This window comes from Pezoporus flaviventris, unplaced genomic scaffold (assembly GCF_033815535.1).
Source record: "Pezoporus flaviventris isolate CSIRO_AGI_PZ_B2104156 unplaced genomic scaffold, CSIRO_AGI_Pfla_v1 ptg000002l, whole genome shotgun sequence".
Taxonomy (NCBI): Eukaryota; Metazoa; Chordata; class Aves; order Psittaciformes; family Psittacidae; genus Pezoporus; species Pezoporus flaviventris.
The window spans coordinates 10,816,360-10,835,657 of NW_026892550.1; the positions used below are offsets into that span (position 1 = coordinate 10,816,360).

General features: G+C 40.8%; 1 protein-coding gene across 1 annotated transcript in view; it reads right to left on the reverse strand.

Annotated features, from left to right (window-relative positions):
- SLC2A9 (solute carrier family 2 member 9) overlaps positions 1-14,343 on the reverse strand; it is a 122,736-nt gene extending 108,393 nt beyond the window's left edge. The window contains exon 1 of the mRNA XM_061469172.1: positions 14,295-14,343. The gene's annotated coding sequence lies outside the window, so the exon portion shown is untranslated. The remainder of the gene's footprint in view (positions 1-14,294) is intronic.
- Between the last annotated feature and the right edge of the window lie 4,955 nt (positions 14,344-19,298).

Consider the following 19,298-nt stretch of genomic DNA (forward strand, 5'->3'; position numbering starts at 1 on the left):
AATATTCTGTTGGAATGTAGAAATTTTCACACTTATGAAGGTAAACATCTTTCTGTTAGCTCCATCATAAAAGAGATGGGATGCAGAGCAATAAGGCAACTGAACAATAGTTCTACTCATTTAAAAGGAAAATATATAAGCAAGCCTGGAAGACATCAAGGATGTTGTCATTGACTTGTCAGGAGTCACCCTTTTGCAAGAGTTTGAAAGGCTGGGCCAAAACACACTGTACAGCAGGAAGACCCACAACAGTTCATAAAAAGATTTACCTTGTCTGCTCTTGCGGCTTTGTGCCATAGAGAGGAACTCCATATCAGTGTTAGTTTAAATACTAAACAAAACATGGCTCATGACAAGGGTGTATCAGTTCTGACTTTGCTTTTGCTATCAATTCCTTACATCCCAAAGCTAAGCAGAGATTAGAACACTCTTTGGCGTGAAAAAGGTGCTTTCTATTTTGTCTTTTCCCTGCTAGCATGGGTATCGCTTTCTCTGAAAATCCAGTATAAGTTAAATTAACCTCATCAGTATTTCCTCGAGGACCTTGATAGCTAATTTAGTTGGATTATGTATTAACTTGTAGAAGCTAAACTATCTAAGATGTTTTAAGTAGAAAAGCAGCTGCACAGACATGAGTTGCCTGAAACTGTAAATTCTGGCTGGGATTTGAAGAAACTTTGTTCTTTTAGGGAAGGTGGCATTATTGAGCATGTGGGGCTTGGTTTGTATTTCAGGTTATGGTTGTTCTGGAAACCCCTCTGGATCACTTTTGACCCTGTTAAATAAATTTCAGTGAAGTTCTCAAAAGATATTACCATCAAATTTACTTCAGCTAAACATAGGCACCCTTTGGTTACAAGATGCTAATCAATGAAAACATCATTTCTGAGGAACAGGAAAGAATTTCTCTCTCAGATCTCCTAGTACATTTTATCTAAAAGTGTCTTTGTACTTGGCACCCAGTATCTTAATAGGGGAAGAAAATTAAGTCTTGTACTGTAGCTCTCTGTAACACGGTGGTTACAAGGAAATAGGAGATTCTCTTTTCATTCTCTGGAGTGAGAATGAGGGAGCAGACAGGTGAGTTTCAAACAGATCCTTTATCTCGGATACAAATGACAGATAATACCTTCCAGACCTATATACATTGGATTTACATGTTAAATAATCTACATTTAAATTGAAATCTTCATAACGTTTAAATTAATCCAAAGTGATTAGGTTGTGGCATCTAAGTCCAAGGTGCACTACTTCTTAGTACCATCTGTCACTTGTGGAAAGGACCTGCTGCTCCGCATGTCCTATGATTAGCAAAAGGACAGGAAAATAAGCAAGACAAGGCTATAAAGCTATCGCTGCTACATTATAAAACCAGGTATACACGGTAATATGATCTTTGGGAAGATGTGCTGTTCAAAAAAAAATGATTCAGTGACCTCTGAGGAGCACCCCACTTTGCTCTAGAACTATTTTTTTTCAGACTAAAGAGGCTCTGAAGGCCTCTTTGACCCCACTTTTCCCAAGTTTTAAATTCAAGCTTATAAATTTGGCCTGTATCAACCTGAGCAAGAATACAGAGAAACCATCTCCAGGGCAACTTATGCAGTCATGGCTGAGAAACAGGATAAACAAAACAAGAATTGCTTTGTTAGATATTACACAAGAAAGATGCTAAGGGTTTTTTTTTAATAGAAATTATAAACAGAACAGAAAAAAATAGAGAGAATCTTTACAAACAAGATGAAGTTATAGGCTGAGAAAGTTGGGGCTGTTCAGCCTGGAGAAGTGAAGGCTGTGTGGAGACCTCATAGCAGCCTTCCAGTACCTGAAGGGGGCCTATAGGGATGCTGGAGAGGGACTCTTCATTAGGGACTGTAGCGACAGGGCAAGGGGTAACGGGTTAAAACTTAAACAGGGGAAGTTTAGATTGGATATAAGGAGGAAATTCTTTCCTGTTAGGGGGGTGAAGCACTGGAATGGGTTCCCAGGGAGGTTGTGAATGCTCCATCGCTGGCGGTGTTCAAGACCAGGTTGGACGAAGCCTTGGGTGACATGGTTTAGTGTGAGGTGTCCACCCATGGCATGGGGGGTGGAATTTGATGATCTTAAGGTCCTTTCCAACCCTAACTATTCTATGATTCTATGATTCTAAGTTAAAAGCTCACAAACCAAATATTCAGGCAGCAGTCCGTGAAATCTGAATTTCTGGTTTAAGATGAACTTTTTCATTTTTAGGAAGTTTGAAACAAAAATGCTGAAGTAAACATGATAGCCAGGAAGTCTACAATGTCTGTAACTATACATATGAATGCTCATTCCCATATAAAGACGCAGTTAGTTTCTATGCAGATAGGTCTCTTTGGAAATGCAGTCTCAAACTGGTAAACCAAGCCGATGCTTACATTTTAGTTGCATATAAAAATAACCTGATCTGGCAAAAGTACTTAACTTTTCAGTTAAGTTTTAAACCTAATTCTATATGAAAATTAAGCATGTACAGAAATACTTTGCTGTCAAAAGATAGAACATCTACCTTCTCACTTAGTCAACCCCCCCAAACTAGAATTTGGTGTCTTTTATGGCAACATGTCCTTGATGGAAATGTATCATGTTCTTGCACTGCTAAAATCACAGTTTTGAGAGAAAAGCCAGAGCATTGACCATTTTTTTAGTAATCTTTTATGTTTAAAACCCTCAAAGTTCCCAATCCATAGGCATCAGTACAAACACATCTAACATGGGGGAGCAGAACAATAATTATGAATATTTAAAAATAGTTTTTTTACTGGTGCTACGTAGCAGTGCCTTGGATCAGCTACAGCAGAGTATTTCTCAGTTCTTTGCAAGAAAAAGTGGTTAATAATTACCCTTTGGTGTGCTGGCCCATTAGTGTTGCTTTAACCATTTTCTCTCATTTACACATGCAAGTCTGGTATGTCATCATTTAGAAAAAATCTTATGAGCCATGAGTTTAATGTCATCATTATGTTAGGGTTATTTCCAACATTACCTTCCATGTAGATTAAAGCTAGTTAAATCTTTGCCAAGTTATTTCCAGTGAAGTCAGCCTAGCATCTACCTACTATTTAGTAAATGTTGAATTAAATATTGACAAGTAAAAGCTTTTATGTTGTAAGGTCATGCCCTGACTTAAGAATAGAGCTGCTCCTGGGTACAGGTTCATTCCAGGTGGAAAGGAAACACCCTCAAAGTAGCTCTTGTTATAAAGAAGAATTACACCCCAAAATGAAGACCTTTTAGGGTGAGAATTTTGGGCTCAATCCTAAGTATTTTTTGGTTGAACAACAGAATACTTTCAGAATTTCCAGGACCAGTATGTTTGAACAGCTACTGTTGTCTTCATTAATGCTGTATGTTAACTATGCTTCTCTGACCTAACCCATAGCAGAGTCTCAGTCTTTACGTCCAAGAAAGTAATTTATTTGAGTGGTACAGTGGTAAAAGCAGCTTGAGCTGGGTGCCTCCAGAGAGGGACCCTAAACAAAGAAATCCCTGGGCAATTATACCCTTACAACCAGAGTTTCATGCTCCTCACATGGCAGTTCAGTACAATAACAATATCAGGGTGTGGGTTCTTCTTGCTCTCCATTGGGTCTCTTCACTGTCTCTAGGTGGGCTGTTTCTTCTCTCATCTCTAAGGCTGCAGCTTCTGCTGATGGGGATAGTGGCCTTCTTTGCTTCCTCATCTTCTGGTGTGAACTGGCTCTGGGGCCTCCTTCTACTCGAGCAGGTAAAAAACTCAGCCTATCTATGTGAAAGTTCACAGCTTGCAGCCTGAGGCTTCAGCACACCTAGCTACTAATGCTAAGTAAGTTAAACTAAGCAACTAATTTCCTTTATTTCCTTACATTATAAACAAGGAAACTTCTCACTGTTTTACTAAGGGCTTGAGCCTTTTCTCTTCAAGCAGTAGGAAAACCTGCTTCTAGCAGGCCAATATACCCTGACAGATGGATTCTTTGCACATCTTTTCCTGTCATCTTATTGTAGGCATCAAGAACAGGCAGGCAATTTCTACTGAAACAGTTTTTCCAATCAATGGTTCTATTACACTCAGAAATTGTTTACTACTCCTCTTGAAATCTTCAGTGACGAACCAGTGATCTGTTTGAAAGATCACTTAAATTTCTAACCCTGCAGGTGAAGCTCCATGTTCTGACTCACACAAGGACAAATCTTGTTAATATAATGACTCCTTCTAGCCTTAGACATCACTTCTGGCTTATGTGGAGATGGAAATGAAAGAAAATGCCTTTGCATGCATTGCACTCTCAATCAGTCTCTAACTTGCTCAAAATTTGTGTTGCAGGGCTTGAGCTCCAGCCCCCTGGGAGCAGCAAGCACTGCTCGAGCCTGGAGTCTACACATTCCTCACAATGCTGAATGTGCCTAAAAAGGATGTAGAGCAAGTACAGAGTAGAAGTATATGCTCATGTTGCTTTCTTGTGAAAGCTGGTCCTGGAAATCAAGCTAGGAAAATAAACTCTGCCAAACTTTCCCTTATCCAACCTGCCTAGTTATTTTAAATAGCTCCAATCTCAGCTTTGCTTTAAGATGCCAGACCCTTCTAGCTTGCCTAGCTGTAGTTTTAGGTCTGATATCTCATTTTTCTTCATCTAGGGACTAAAAATAATACAGAGATGTTTCTGTAAAAGATTATTGTCTCCACAGATTTGAGAAACCTGGCAAGCAGCAGTTAATCACTTATTCTTTTGAAGGCCAAGAGCTACAGTTAGAGACTGTAGTGACAGGACAAGGGGTACGGGTTAAAACTTAAACAGGTGAAGTTTAGATTGGATATAAGAAGGAAATTCTTTCCTGTTAGGGTGGTGAGGCACTGGAATGGGTTGCCCAGGGAGGTTGTGAATGCTCCATCCCTGGCAGTGTTCAAGGCCAGGTTGGACGAGGCCTTGGGTGATATGATTTAGTGTAGGGTCCCCCTGCCCACAGCAGGGGGGTTGGAACTATATGATGTTAAGGCTCTTTCCAACCCTAACGATTCTATGATTCTATGATTCTATATTACTGGAGTATTCCTCTCTAAACATAGCGAAAGTTACTGTGATGTAAGAATTGGCTTTGAAGTGTCACTACTTTAATTCATGTAATTAAAGCTTCATATGTAAATATGGTAAAATTCTGCATGTTCTGAACATACGTGTTTTTCTCTCATTTTGAGGAACTGGAGAAAGAAAGAAAAAAACTAGTGAGATAGATCTTCCTGCCTCTCCCAAACTTTAGTCGTGATTTCCAGGATCATTTGTATGTCTTTCATTGTAGCTTTAAAAATGTTACTAAAAAAAGTTTCATCATACTCAGTAGGTTTCAATTACATGAACATAAAGATGCAAAACTCCCTTACATTTCCAGGGGTTATGAAATAGTGGAAAGGCTGATGTCTGAAGTGCCTGCTTTGCATTTCAAAAGCTATTGGGGTTAAAGTCTGTTAGTTATTACCATTTTCAGCAGTTCTCTGTGTCAGGGCCCTGAGCACATAGCCTGTCCTGGGCACAGGGCCAGTTTACAGGGTGGATGCAGGCACGCAGCCATGAGGAGAGCCTATCTAAAGAGCAGGGACTTCCCTTCACCTTCACTCAGGAGAGCACACTAAGGGAATGTTCTCATCTGTTGTCCTCAGTCCAGGTTGAGCTGATCCACACCTTTACCCTAACCAATAGGCTTGACTTTGTGGCTCAGACTCAGACCTGCCTTGTCACCATGGAGCAGGTTGATCACAGGGTTATGCCTGACTCTGGGTGCTGGGGTCATGGACCTGATCCTGACTTGACTGACTTCAATTATCATCTGAAACCCAGACCAGCTTCATCACCAGGGGATTGTCTAGGTCAGGGCTCTTGGCTGAACCTGGCCACTGCTAGCAGGTGACTGGCAGTCAAACAAAGAAATAGTACCTAACATGCGTAAAAGGCACTGTTATGTAGTAAATTCAGATGTCATGTGGAGCAGCAGACCAATAAGAAAAGAACAAAGCTGACTCATCATAACCCACCCCCCATGTAGTGAAACCATCAAAATTAGAAAAGGGATAAAATCAGGCTCACTAGAAATAAGCAAGGGGGCAGCACGCCAGTGTTTGAGGGACAATGTGCTAGCAAGGTCCTTCTGTCTGCCGCCTTCGTGGAGGTAGAGGATGGAGATCCATGAGGCAGCAAAGATGAAAGAGTTATTGATGTGTTAGAAACCATGGAAGTGCTGCAAATAGTCAGGTAAGAACTAGGGCTCCTCTCTCCAAAAAAGGTGATCAGTAGCCCAACTGAAGCGCACCTGCATCAATGCATACAGCACAGGCAACAAACAGGAGCTGGAAACCATTCCTGTGCAGGAAAACTATCACTGAAGCATGATGGGATGACTTGCACAACTGGAGTGCTGCGATGGATGGCTATAAACTCTTCAGAAGGGATAGGTAAGGAAGGAGAGGCAGTGGGGTAGCCTTGTACATTAGGAAGTGTTTTGATTGTTTAAAGCTTAACGATGGTGACAATAGGGTTGAGTGTATGGGTAAGAATCAGGGGGAAGGCCAACCCTTTTGAGAAGGCCAACCTTCTGGCAGAAGGCCAGAAGGAGGATCAGGGCAGCTACATGCCTAGCAGCCTGACTTCAGTGCTGCAGAAGGTTATGGAGCAGATCATCTTGAGTGCCATCGTGTGGCACTCAAGAACAACTACGCACAGGACAACTGGGTCATCAGGCCTATCTAGGATGCATTTATGAAAGGAAGGTCCTACTTGACTGACCTGATCTCCTTCTATGACATAGTGACCTGCTTAGTGGATGAGGGAAAGGCTGTAGATATAGTAAAGCCTTTGACACCATTTCCCATAGCATTCTCCTGGGGAAACTGGCTGTTCATGGCTTGGATGGACGCATTGTTTGCTGGGTAAAAAACTGCCAGATGGCAGAGCCCAGAGTGGTGGCAAGTGGAATTAAATACAGTTGGCAACCGGTCACAAGTGGTGTTCCCCAGGGCTCAGTACTGGGGCCATTTCTGTTTAAGATCTTTATCAATGATCTGGACAAGGGGATGGAGTGCACCCTCAGTAAGTTTGCAGATGACACCAAGTCGGGCAGGAGTGTTGACCTGCTTGAGGGTAGGAAGGCTCTGCATCTGGAAGGTAGAGGGATCTGGACAGGCTGGATCAATGGGTTGATGCCAATTGTATGAGGTTCAACAAGGTCACATGCTGGGTTCTGCACTTGGGTCACACTAACCTCATGAAACACTACAGGCTTGGGGAAGAGTGATATAAACTGGTATATGAAGAGAAGTCATTAACAGTAAGATTGTCACAAGATTATCAGAAGATCTTAGGACATTTTACAAGAAAGAAGTTTTATTGCCAATTGTACCAACAGGATGTAATAGTTACTGAATTGTATCCAAGTGCATGACTCATATTTCAAGAAATCCTGGGACAACACTATGTTACTGCATTCCACATTGCTGTTGGTTCAAGGGACATTACTTTCATGTTGAGACTTCTGTTTCCAATTCATGAAACATTAACCTGAGAACAGAAACAGGAATCTATAGGTAGTACACACTAAGCCATTGAGAAGAACATACAAAGTTGTAAGTTTATTCCCCAAGTGGCTATTGAAATTGGTAATTGCATGGCAGAGTTTTGGACAGATCCCCTCACCTTCTGTTCCTGCTTGTAATGCATTCAAGTACTTTGCATAACTCTATCTGTGAAGTTAATTCACTGTTCAAGACCAGTACAGTGTATGGATATAGATAACGTATGCTTAGATATGCTATCTAAGCGTACAAGCAAGTTGTGGAAGATCTCAAACACCATGCTAAACTTGTATTGGTCATACTGCTGAATTTAGTTACTTCTGCATATCATTAATTCCATCATTAGAGCAATGCACAATACAACCGCTATCTGGGATCTACTGCTGAAGCTCTCATTGAGTTATTGTAAAAACAGGGCAGATGTGAGGAGAATGTTTGCGTAACAGCATTCTGGGGACAGTCATATCTAAAGCTGATTGGAGGGAGCTATAGAAAGTAACTTTGTGTTTTAAGTCATAGATAAAATTGCTCATACATGCATATTAATCAATGTAGAAAAACTCTTAACACATACACAGTAATGCACTCGCAGAGAGCTATTTAAATTTGGAAAGATCTTTAATCAGTGTGGATAGTCTTAGCAAGCTGTCAGTTCAATTCTCAGAGGCAGACAAAACAACCTTATTAAGAGTCCTTATGTTGGTACTGATCCAGCCAGACTGCAGCCAGCAGTACATTCTGTTATAGACCTTTCCTCTTACAGAAGATGCAAAGAAGGAAAGAAATTACGAATGCTACCGTGTGAGACTAAGTACACTAAAGAATTCCTGGCTTAGGAAGGAGATGTGCTCTTTCCCTGGAGTTGTCTTTTCCTGCAGAACCTTTGCAAGTGCAGATAGCTGCACAAACAGTCTCATTTTAACAGAGCTAGCCAGCACTCTATTTGGTCTAGCCCCATAGTCACATCTTGTAATGGGTGGTAGTGGCTATTCAAGGATGCAATGTGAAACAAAAGTAGTATAGGAAAAGCCTTCCCCAGTTCACCTATCCAGCTTCTAGTTATTGGTTTCTTAGGAACTCCAAACTTACCATATGTATTTGGATCCACTTTCCATGCTTCCATTTTATTTCTCCAATTTATTTATATTTTGTTGTTCCCGCATTTTATGGCAATGAGTTCCACAGGATGAATACACGAGGTTGTCAATTTTAGCTTCTTTTCTAATGACTTCCCTGGAAGTCCCCTAATTCTTGTGTTTTGAGACTTATGGGTCATATCGTTCTGAAGCTAAGCTGTGCTGGTTTGTGGCACAGTTGAGAACTGTTTGGTTCCCTGGGCACACTCCTCTTGTGCCACATTAAAAATTGTGCCTCACAGGCTGTATCTAAATTAGTCATTAAAACGGTTCTCACTTTCCTGAACTTCACATATATCCAGTTCACATGCTCCAAGCTTCCCTGCTCCACAAGCCAGAACATGTCTTGGTTTATTTGTTTTCAAAAACAAACAGCACTGTGGTTGCACTTCCCAAAGTGCCCAAGGTATCACCCCTCATCTATTGCTGCAACAGGCAGCCTCAGCCTCAAGTTTCTCCCCCATCAATAGTGGTTTGGTGTGTTATTTTACAGAATTGCTTTGCTCAAGAAACCTCTGTTTTGGTAAAATTCTTCACTTTTTTTTTTTTTTTTTGAGGTGCTGCAGTACTACCATGAAATAATGGCGTAAAACATAGCATGGAGCAGAGGCAAAACTAAGCTGGAGCCAGACCCTCCTCGTCTTGGAGAAGCAGGGCACCACAGCTAGCACTGCTTGCTGGGGAAGCCAGCAAAGGGGAATTGTCAGCAAAACAGAGCACTACAGCTTACAGAAGCAGTCTGTTGCTAGTAAGGTCCTAAAACATAGATACCTCTAACTAACAACATAGTAACTAACAACATAGAGTAAGAGGCTGAGAGTGGGAAGCAAAGAGCAGAGAAAGTCAATCACATCTTGAACAAGACTGAATGTCTATCATACTGCTCTGAGTTATTATTTTGCCGTGGGGGCAATATTTAATCAATTTGTATTTCCTCAGACATTCTCTATCCTCTCAAGCCTCCTGCATTAAAATTCCTTGTTGCCGTGGCTTAAGTCCAGCCAGTAGCTCAGAACCACACAGCCACTCACTCCACCTCCTTCTTCCCCTCTGCTCCTGGGTTTAATTGAAGTTCCCTCCCCTTCACTCCCATCTTGTATAATTGCTTATGCTGTTTCCACTTCAGCTGTGTCTCTGAGGGAGAGGGGTTTGAGAGCTCCTGGCTACCTTTTCCTAAAGGCCCAGAACAGCTAATATTGCAATTATGTAAAAATGTATAGTTTCTTGTACTTGCCTGGTTTTTGTGGCTGAGGAATGCAAACCACTTGAGCATTAAATACCTTAAGTGTCTGTCATGCCTGTTCCCTTTTCTTCCCCAGCCCAAACCCTCTCCAAGAGGACTGCATGCACATTGGGCTTTCAGAGTGGTTTTGTTCATTGATTCTGTGCAACATCAGATGTGTAAGGTATGCTCTTGAGACCCACAAACTACTGCAATCCCATCACTCTCAAATCACACTATGGAGGGGCAGAAGCATATAGGCCTATCAAACACATCAGCCTTTTCCTTTCATTTATTTTATGAAATAAAATGGATTTTCAATTAGTGACAGTAGCTCTGGTCTGAAAATAAGGGCTCAGGCAGGTAACTGTAGCAGCAGAAGCAGATGTCTTATAGCAACTTCTGAGGGCTTTTAGCAATATATATTGTAAAATACTTCTCTAGCCTTATGTAAATTTTCTTTTCTCCCCCCCTCCCCAGCAATTACATTCTGAATGTGAAACTCAAATCTGATATACAACAGTAAGAGATCTGCTCAATAGTTAAGTCTAAAACTGCTCATTGATTTTCCATAACGGGTTAGGTATCAGTGATATGAAAACAACAGATTAATCCTGTCCTTGAAATAATCTTCTGCAGGCATTTAAGCTTCAGACTAAACAATGTAAAAAGCATGAGATGGTGTTTTGAAGAAACACTAAGAGCACATATCCTGTAGTTTAGTAAGGAATTATCAACACATAATATGACATTTAAATAGAATCAATAGTGCTTTATCAGCTGCACAAGAACAAGCTGTTACTCTGCAAGCAATTGTGATAATAATGCCGCTGCACTCAGTTTTTCCAACTTTGTATTCAAGGTCTTAACAGACAGAGAAATGCCACCATGGAAGGGAGAAACACCATGAATTTGTTAAACTGCAACTCACGATGATGATGATTCCTAGTTAGTACAGACTGTTTGCTATTATCGCTTCTTCCCTAACAGAGCACAGAGCTATTCTCAAGTAGGTACTAACAGATGGAAAGGTGCCTGATTGCTTCATTAGGCTGCAAAAGTGTAACACAGGGCAGCAGGAATGGTAAAAAACACTAACTTGTGTAATTACTGTTGCAAAAGAGGCATGCAGTTTCTAGCCAGTCTGAAAGAAAGAGTTGTCTAGTGCCAGGGTAAAATAGATGAACTTTGAACATAGCCACTGTTAACTCCTGTATTAATTCTTACTGTCTCAAAGAAAGCAAAACAATAACATACCATATATACATAAGCTCTCTCACTACAGTACTTGTCATCATAACTGCTTTGGGTAGAATCAAGCCAAATGCTGTAGACATATATGCTGTTTTCATGGAATACCCTGAACATATGTGACTCCTCGAAATAGTTCAGTGCTGGTGTCAGCTCTAGTTTGATAGACTACACTCTCAACAATCCCCAAGGCAGCAAGGTAACATAAATGCTATATTCTGCAGATCTAAGACTTTGCAATTCTCTCAAAACAAATCTGGATTTTTTTTTTTGCGATCTTCTCCATTCAGTCTTCCGTGGCTGTTCTCTTGTTACTATGGTTTCCTGTTCCACCCCTTGCAGAATGTGGGCAAGGCGCACAAAGTTAATTCCTGAAGCTCCTTAAGCTGCTGTTCCTGTCTTGCCTTTCCTCATATTTCTGCCAGACCAGAACATAATGTTATCTGAGGCTCAGTTTTGCCCCATGATCCCCACATCTTCATGGCTTGGTTTGCCACTTAATCATTTTGATTAATATTTGTTTCCCTTTAGATGCAAAGCACTACCACAGAATCCTGCTGTCTGCAATTATCCCAGCCTCAATCTTGCTTGAAACCCTAGTTGAAGAGCTCTAACTCTTCAGTTCTTTTCTCTGAGTACAAGGAATTTAGATCTAGTTCTAGTTGGAATGCACACATAATGTGCTGCTTCTCATCTTTTTCTGGGAACATTACCTTATGCTCACAGTTCACCCCAAAATCCACAACAGCAGATAGTAATGCCAAAGACTGTTTACTACTTTAGCAAACAGTCTTTGGCATTATAGGGTCTAGCCCTATGGTATTCAGACCTCATTAAATGACCTCTGTCCTGACCTACATCAGTTGATTAAAGCCTAGTATCCTTTGTTGGATAGGATGTACCAATGACAAGATAATCTCTGATGTGAGGTTAGATTGCAGCACATTTGTATGCACATCTTTGCTCTGACTCATGCCCGTACACAGAAGACACAGCCCTGTGCTATGTAAGTCCCTGACTGACCTCAGGTTTTTGAGACAGCAGATTACATACAATGTTATTCCTCAGACTGACACTTCTCTGTTGTGGTGGGATGTATGTGAAAGCAAATACGAAGACAACTCCAATGGCATTTGGACACTGGCCATCTGAAACTGTCTTAATTCACAGATGCTTCCAAGCTGAAATCTTATTAACTACTTATACAAATTGTTGTTCTATCCAAGCTGCCAAGGAAATGCTTGGATATCAAAGCAAGGGAGCTTGCAGATATGCGTAGTGAAAGGGATGATGTGTCAGCTTCAAATAGCTGTGGAAATAGAGAACAAAACCTCACAACTTTTGATCACATGCTGCTTAACTTCTTTTTGCCAAAACCCAAAGAGGGAGGAAACTGGCTGTGATTTCCTTTTAAGCTGCCCTCTTCTCTACAGCAAGTTCTTTCATGTTTGCAGGGATTACCTTGAAATACTGACAGCTTGGCAGACAAAACTTCTTTTTTTAACTATAGTTGCTCCTCTTCAAGGCTACTGTTTGGTGGTTCTGCATGAAATGGAACAACTTGATTTCTGTAGCAGCGTAGGATGACTCCAAACTCTTTGTCTAAGTGTATGAGTTGATACCACTCTCTTCAAAGTGTTCTGATCTGTGTTATGCTCTCATTCATCTGCTTGCTCTGCTCAAGATCTCCAGTAAGTTATTTCTCACTCCTTTAAAAAACACAGTTTGCAATCAAAAAAATTTGTACTGGAATACAAATTTATGTTGTTATGTTATGTTCTATTACCGAACCTGAAGTTTTTTCAGCTGGAAATCCATGTGTCTTCCAATATAACCTATTCGTTCTTTGTTTTAAACTTGAATTAAAAAGGTGTGATCACAAAAAAAATTTGCAAATTGGAAACTAAGAAGCAGTAAGAAAGTAATGGAACAGTAATAAATATTTCTTCCCCAAACTCTATGGTGTAATTCAAAATCCTTCCTCAATAATAGCAAGCTTATTTGACAACAACTCCTTAGTTAAACAAATCTCTATTATTTTTTCCTTCTACTTATTGTCTGTGATGTTTGTTCATAAAATGTCTTCCTAGTAAAACTGTAGGATGAGTCAAAATCTTCACTGTCCCCTCCACTATAACACCAGGGTTAGGAATGAGGAAAAACTTCTGACTGCTAAGGCAAAGCCATGAGAGCACTACGGCTCTCTCCTACTGTCCCTTGGTAGGATTCTTCAGTTTCAGTGTAGTAGGGAAGAAAAAGAAAAACCCTTGCTCAGTTACTTGTCCATTTTTTAATTTCTCATTTTTTGAATAAGAAATCCTTCAGGCAGAAGGATTATAGCTCAGCAGAAGAAATAATGAGTTAATTGTATTTATCTGTTACTGGGTTTGCTATGAAGGAGGATGCAAGGCTAATATTCAGTGATTTGCTGTATGTTTTTAGAATCTAGACTTTGATGTTTTGTTACTATAACATGAGAGTAGCTGTGAAACATACACCCTAGGTGCAGAGAGATAATCAGGTGACTAAAGTCTGGCACTGGATAAGGCAGAGCACACACAGCTTCAGCACAGTGCTATTTGGAAGGCTTAGGTTTTGAAAATAAACATGAAAAAAAAACCACCCAAACCTAAACAGATTACCAAAACTGAGAAGCAGATTTTTTCCCGTCCTTTGGTTTTCTCTATACAGCTACCTTCTTCCTCCTCTTCTCCCCTTGCCCTGTCACCACTATGGCTGAGCAACACAGGGAAAATCTCATCTTCAGGCTGAAGACCAAAACACTTTTTCAGTGTGAAGAAGAAAAGAAGGGGTAAATGGGAAATTGAGGTTGGCAAGACTAGGACCAGGGCTTACAGAGAGAGAGATAATGTTGTCTGGACTAGAGCCTGAGAGGTATCAGGTCTTGTTGTTTAAGGAGTGAACAGGGCAGCATGCAGACACTAGCATCAGCTGTCTCTCTTATTCCCTACCAGTGGTAGTGAGCAAGTCAAGTCAAACATTGCAGATATCCGAGACTAGTGGAAACACTCGGATTTTATACACATTTTGACTCATCCTCTTATATTACAGTTAATACATTCACTAAGATAATCTACCAATAAAAGACGTAAGTACTTACTGCCAAACTATGGCTCTCAGCCCACCCAACTTCCAGCTGTGCAGCCTTGCAGCTTTGAACTCTGACTTAGTGCAAGTGGATTTTTTAGCTCTTTCAAATAAAGTATTCTGGGAATTGAACCATTATGTGGCACTTCAAAGTAAGCAGGACAGCTCATGAGACTGTTTCTGAACAGTACATAGAAACAAAGCTCAAAGTAAGCTGGTAAGCAGCCTACAGACTCCACTTCAAGTTTTATCAGTTATCGCCTCTTCCTTTGACTACAGATGCCCCAAAAGGTGCTTGCAGGATGAAGGTACTTTATAGGCCTTGTGTACTGTTCCTTTTAAAAATCATGAAGTCAAAATTTATTCCAAATCAATTAACACCAAAGGTTATTAAAAAGAGTTGCGCTTGATTTTATGATCTGCTTGGCAGACTTCTGGCAGTCTGATCTTTGCCTGCTTTTCACACTTTATGCCTAGGCAAAAGGTGCTTTCTACAATTTGTTTTCTTTTATCTTAGGACTCAAAAAGATACTGAATAAAAAGAGATACATCATCAGAACCTCAACTTAAGCCTACAGTACTTTTCGGTGTTTTTCAGGAGAAGAGCTTAAGTTTTTCCTCCATGAATTGCCTTGCCATAAGCAACATATGTAAAACAGAATTAGGCCCCTTGGCTGAGTATGGAATGTCTAATTTAATCTATTAAGAAGGAAACGCTGCAAACATTTCCCAACCCCACTTTCCTGACTTACAGTTAAGAAAACATCCTTCATGTTTAGACCTAAACTAGATTTCATAAGATCAAGTGGAGAAATTCCTATTAACTTACACAAATATCTGATCAGCCCTCTTAAATACAAATAAGCAAAAAAACCCCTCCCTATCTATCTATTGCAAGTTTCCATATACATTACCACATACGCTAAGAAACCACCATGCTTATCCCTCTTTTCTTTAGATCTTATTATTGCAAGATTATTTCCTTGTGAATTGGCTACAATACTTATGCCAGACCCCGAGTTTGCAATTCAAAATTTGTTCCAAGAAGATGAAACTCTCCATGATTATTTTTTTATAATGAGCATTTTACTGTGCTTGAAAACAGAAGCAATTTGCAATAAAGCCACTTGCCAAGTTAGCATATGATTAATCTATACTTACATCAATTAAAAGAAACATTAGAGAATTTTTTTCCTCCAAGGAATGCCGTTGTTACAGAACAGTGTCTTCAGAAGATAAAAGCTGTGGCATTACATGCAGAGACTCAATCAGAAGAGTCTCCTTAAAAACCCACCTTTTGTGGATAAACAGACGAGTAATTGCTGGGCATCCTCTGCTGTGCTGGCACTCAAGAGAAAGGATGAGAAAGTGAACAACCTCTTCCTTCCCCGTCCCAGTCAGCAGAAAGGGCTCTGGGTGGCAGTAGGAAAGGCAGCCAACCCCTATGTTTGCAAGTCGAATTTCAGCCAGCGCATGGCTGATGGAGGTGGGGGGGAGGAGGGCCTGCCCTCCCAACTGGCTAGAAACTGCCCAAGTCTCACTGTCCCTCTTGAGTACAGTAACCAATTGCATCATAAAACATACCTCTCCATTCACCAAGAAAACTCTTCCTATGTCCTGCATATTTGCTGCCTGCATTGGGGTGATAAGTACTTAGCCTTAAGTTTCTCAGGAGGGAAGAAGCTGAATGTTATATAAGGAACACAGTCAGCTAAAAGGTGATGAACGTACAGCAGCTGACCTAATCTGTTGGGCTAATATTAAGCAATAAAGCATACTGAATAAAGATGAAAGAAGAAAGACCAGCACAGTAAGTCTTAAAAAAAAAAAAACAACCATGCATTTATTTGCTTTGTTTCATTAGTTTCCTTGTCAATCGATCTGTTTTACTGCAGTAAAAGCCTTAAAAGACAGTAACACCTATCTTAGAAGGTCTTCAAGCTAATAAAGAACAGTTTCCTATATCAGACATTAAAACACTAATATGGAATTATTATTCATTGAAATATCCAGTTCTGTTCTTGCTATTTTTTGTTTGATCTTACCTTACAGAGAGTTCTGAGGGACACACAAGCTGAGTATTTAAAGGATGGGCACATCCAAGAAAACCTGCACTTTATAGCTTCAGTCACACGGATGTCAATAAATTAAATAAATTTGAAGTTGACTCCAGAATGTAGTTGGTTCTTTCAGAATTCTTTTCTAAACAGTCTCTTTCTCTGGCTGAACTTTACTGGAACTCAGCCTTGGGCTCACAACTATCACAGAGATTAGCAGCTTCCTCAGACTCAGCACTATCCAGCCAAAGTGACCACACACTGCTTGAATAGTATTGACAGAGAACACACTGTTGTATTTACATAAGTGCCTCACTTAAGGGTCTAAGTGTGCTTTCCTCTAGCATCTGACAGACCTTCTGGCTTGGATTCAGGAGACTGTAATAGCAGTGCCAGTAACGCTTATGGGTGATACACCCTTCTTCCCAAATAGCCATTATCACCGATATGAAATATTTACACGGTAGTGACTACAAGCCCCAGGATTAGCATTCTACTTCACTATCCAGCAGATAAAGAGTTTCTTGGTAGGGAGTTCTCAGCACTTTGGATGAAGAAAATAAGAAGAGAACAACAAACAGAAGAAAGGGCAAGTCCCAGTTAGTCATTCAATACGCTTGCATCTCATCCTGCTGGAACCTCCTGACCACCACAGTACAGGATTATTCTAAAGTACTGATGAGGTCTTTCAGGAAGTACTGAACAGTTATGCTAGTTTTCAAGACTATGGCAGAGCCATGAAGAACTCGATGATAAGTTTGTATTTTAGGACTATGCAAACGCTTTAAAGAAAAGCATATGGCATGGACAGTAAGTCACAGAACATGCTGTCACATTCTTCTCCTATAACCATTTTTACAGCTTTGGAGATTTACAGCTCAGAAACCTGCTGTGAGGAGAATGCCAGCAGCCATTCTTTGTGGAAAAGTCTAACATCCACTGCCTCTTTCATCCCCCACCTAAAAACCCCAAGACACATTCCTGTGTAACCTGGTCCAGGTCTTTCCAACCCTAATGGTTCTTTGGTACTTAGAGTTCCAGCAATGCTGCTATCATCACCTGTAACAGCCTAGGAAGTGGAAAACTTCAGTCTCTTCCTCAGCATGAGGAAATTCTGTCCCATTCCTGTAGTTCCTACATATATCAGGCTCAGACTACAGGAGACTTAGAAAGGTACTGCTCCAACTGTCCTGATGAAGTGGTACCCAGTGTGCAGCTATGAAGACAAAGATCACTAGAGAGAAAAGTATAGCAAAGGGAAAGCTTGAGACTGTGGCATAAGTGGGTATGGCACTCTAGTGCAGAGCCAGTGTCACAGCCTAGGAGACACTCTCACCAAAGAGGCACAAGAAAGACAGTTGGTGTGGTCTTTTGCAGAGTGACACTGTCTTAATCCCTTCAGCCATTCAAGAGCAGCCAACAGGCTGTGACTTGGGGTGAGCAAGCCTTTGAAGAACACTGGAGTAAAGACAGCATTGAAGGGGCTCCTTCAGCTACCTCTTTGTCAGGTCTGGTCCCAGCTGCTGCATTAGGGCATGCAATAAGTGCTAAGAGAGCTTCTTAGCATGCTCAGAGCAGGCTCCTGGTTAAGACTATCACTCTCACTTAGCCCAAACTGAGCACTATGGCTGCTGCAGAAACAGCAGTCATTTACAGAGTCACCTGTGGTGCTTAGGGCTAGCCCACTCACACAAAAGATTTTAAAAATCAAAATTGGCTGGACTTAACAATGTCTGTTTTCAATGTTCCGATTCCATCCAAGTCCTGTGTTAAATTAAACCTAATATGCCAAATAAACCCTCATATAATCCTGTTAATCTGCAGTCACCAACTGATCATTGCTCTGGCCTGGAGCTGGATTTACAGGAGATTAGGGTGGAGATGCTCCAAACTGGCTCAGAGACATGAGGCAGCACTAGGCAAAGCAGCACAGTGGCCACAGAGCTGCATGCAGGGAAGGACACTGTAGTGGCAGGACAAGGGGTAACAGGTTCAAACTTAAACAGGGGAAGTTTAGATTGGATATAAGGAGGAAATTCTTTCCTATTAGGGTGGTGAGGCACTGGAATGGGTTGCCCAGGGAGGTTGTGAATGCTCCATCCCTGGCAGTGTTCAAGACCAGGTTGGACGAGGCCTTGGGTGACATGGTTTAGTGTGAGGTGTCCCTGCCTATGGCATGGGAGTAGGAACTAGAAGATCTTAAGGTCCTTTCCAACCCTAACTATTCTATGATTCTATGACACAGCACAAAAGCAGACCTTCAGACCTGGTGGTGGTTGTACCGCTGTGCTAGTGTGGAAGTCTTAGCACTATGTGCCTATAGTCACTGTAGAAGTACAAGCAGGTAGAAAAAAAAGTAGGCTGTGTGCAGACTGCACTAAAATAAGTCTTCAGGAGTTTTCCTATTAACAAGACAAGGTGATGAAAATGTTGAGCTAGCGGGGTAAGTATTAAAGGCTGTTAAACTGAGCTTTGCTATAGCCTTGAAGGACATAGGCCATAGCTGAAAACAAGATACAAGTATTCAACCCAGTGATTAATCCCTGATCTCAAGAGACAGTGTGCTGATGTTCATGATGATGTTCATGCTTTCTGTACCAGAAAGGCTTCTCTATGGAACTGCATGAGAGCTTAATCAAGAGAACAAAACTTTGATGAGATAATGGAAGAAATTTCATGGACTTCAATACTCACTCAGGTATTTGCACTCCAGACATATATCCTTGTTTTCCAAACCTGATGCTGAACCAGAACACACTTAAACTTGGAGCACAGAACAAGGAGTAGAAGATAAGGAATAACCCTAGAAGACAAGGAAAACCTTAGCTTCAGAGTAAAATATTTATATTTTGAACAATTGAAGACCTGGCCTTTAAAATTAACTTGGTTTCTTTTTTGAGAACTACGCTAACTAAGCATCAATGCTTTCCTGAAGTTGTAAAAAACACAAGCTGTATTTA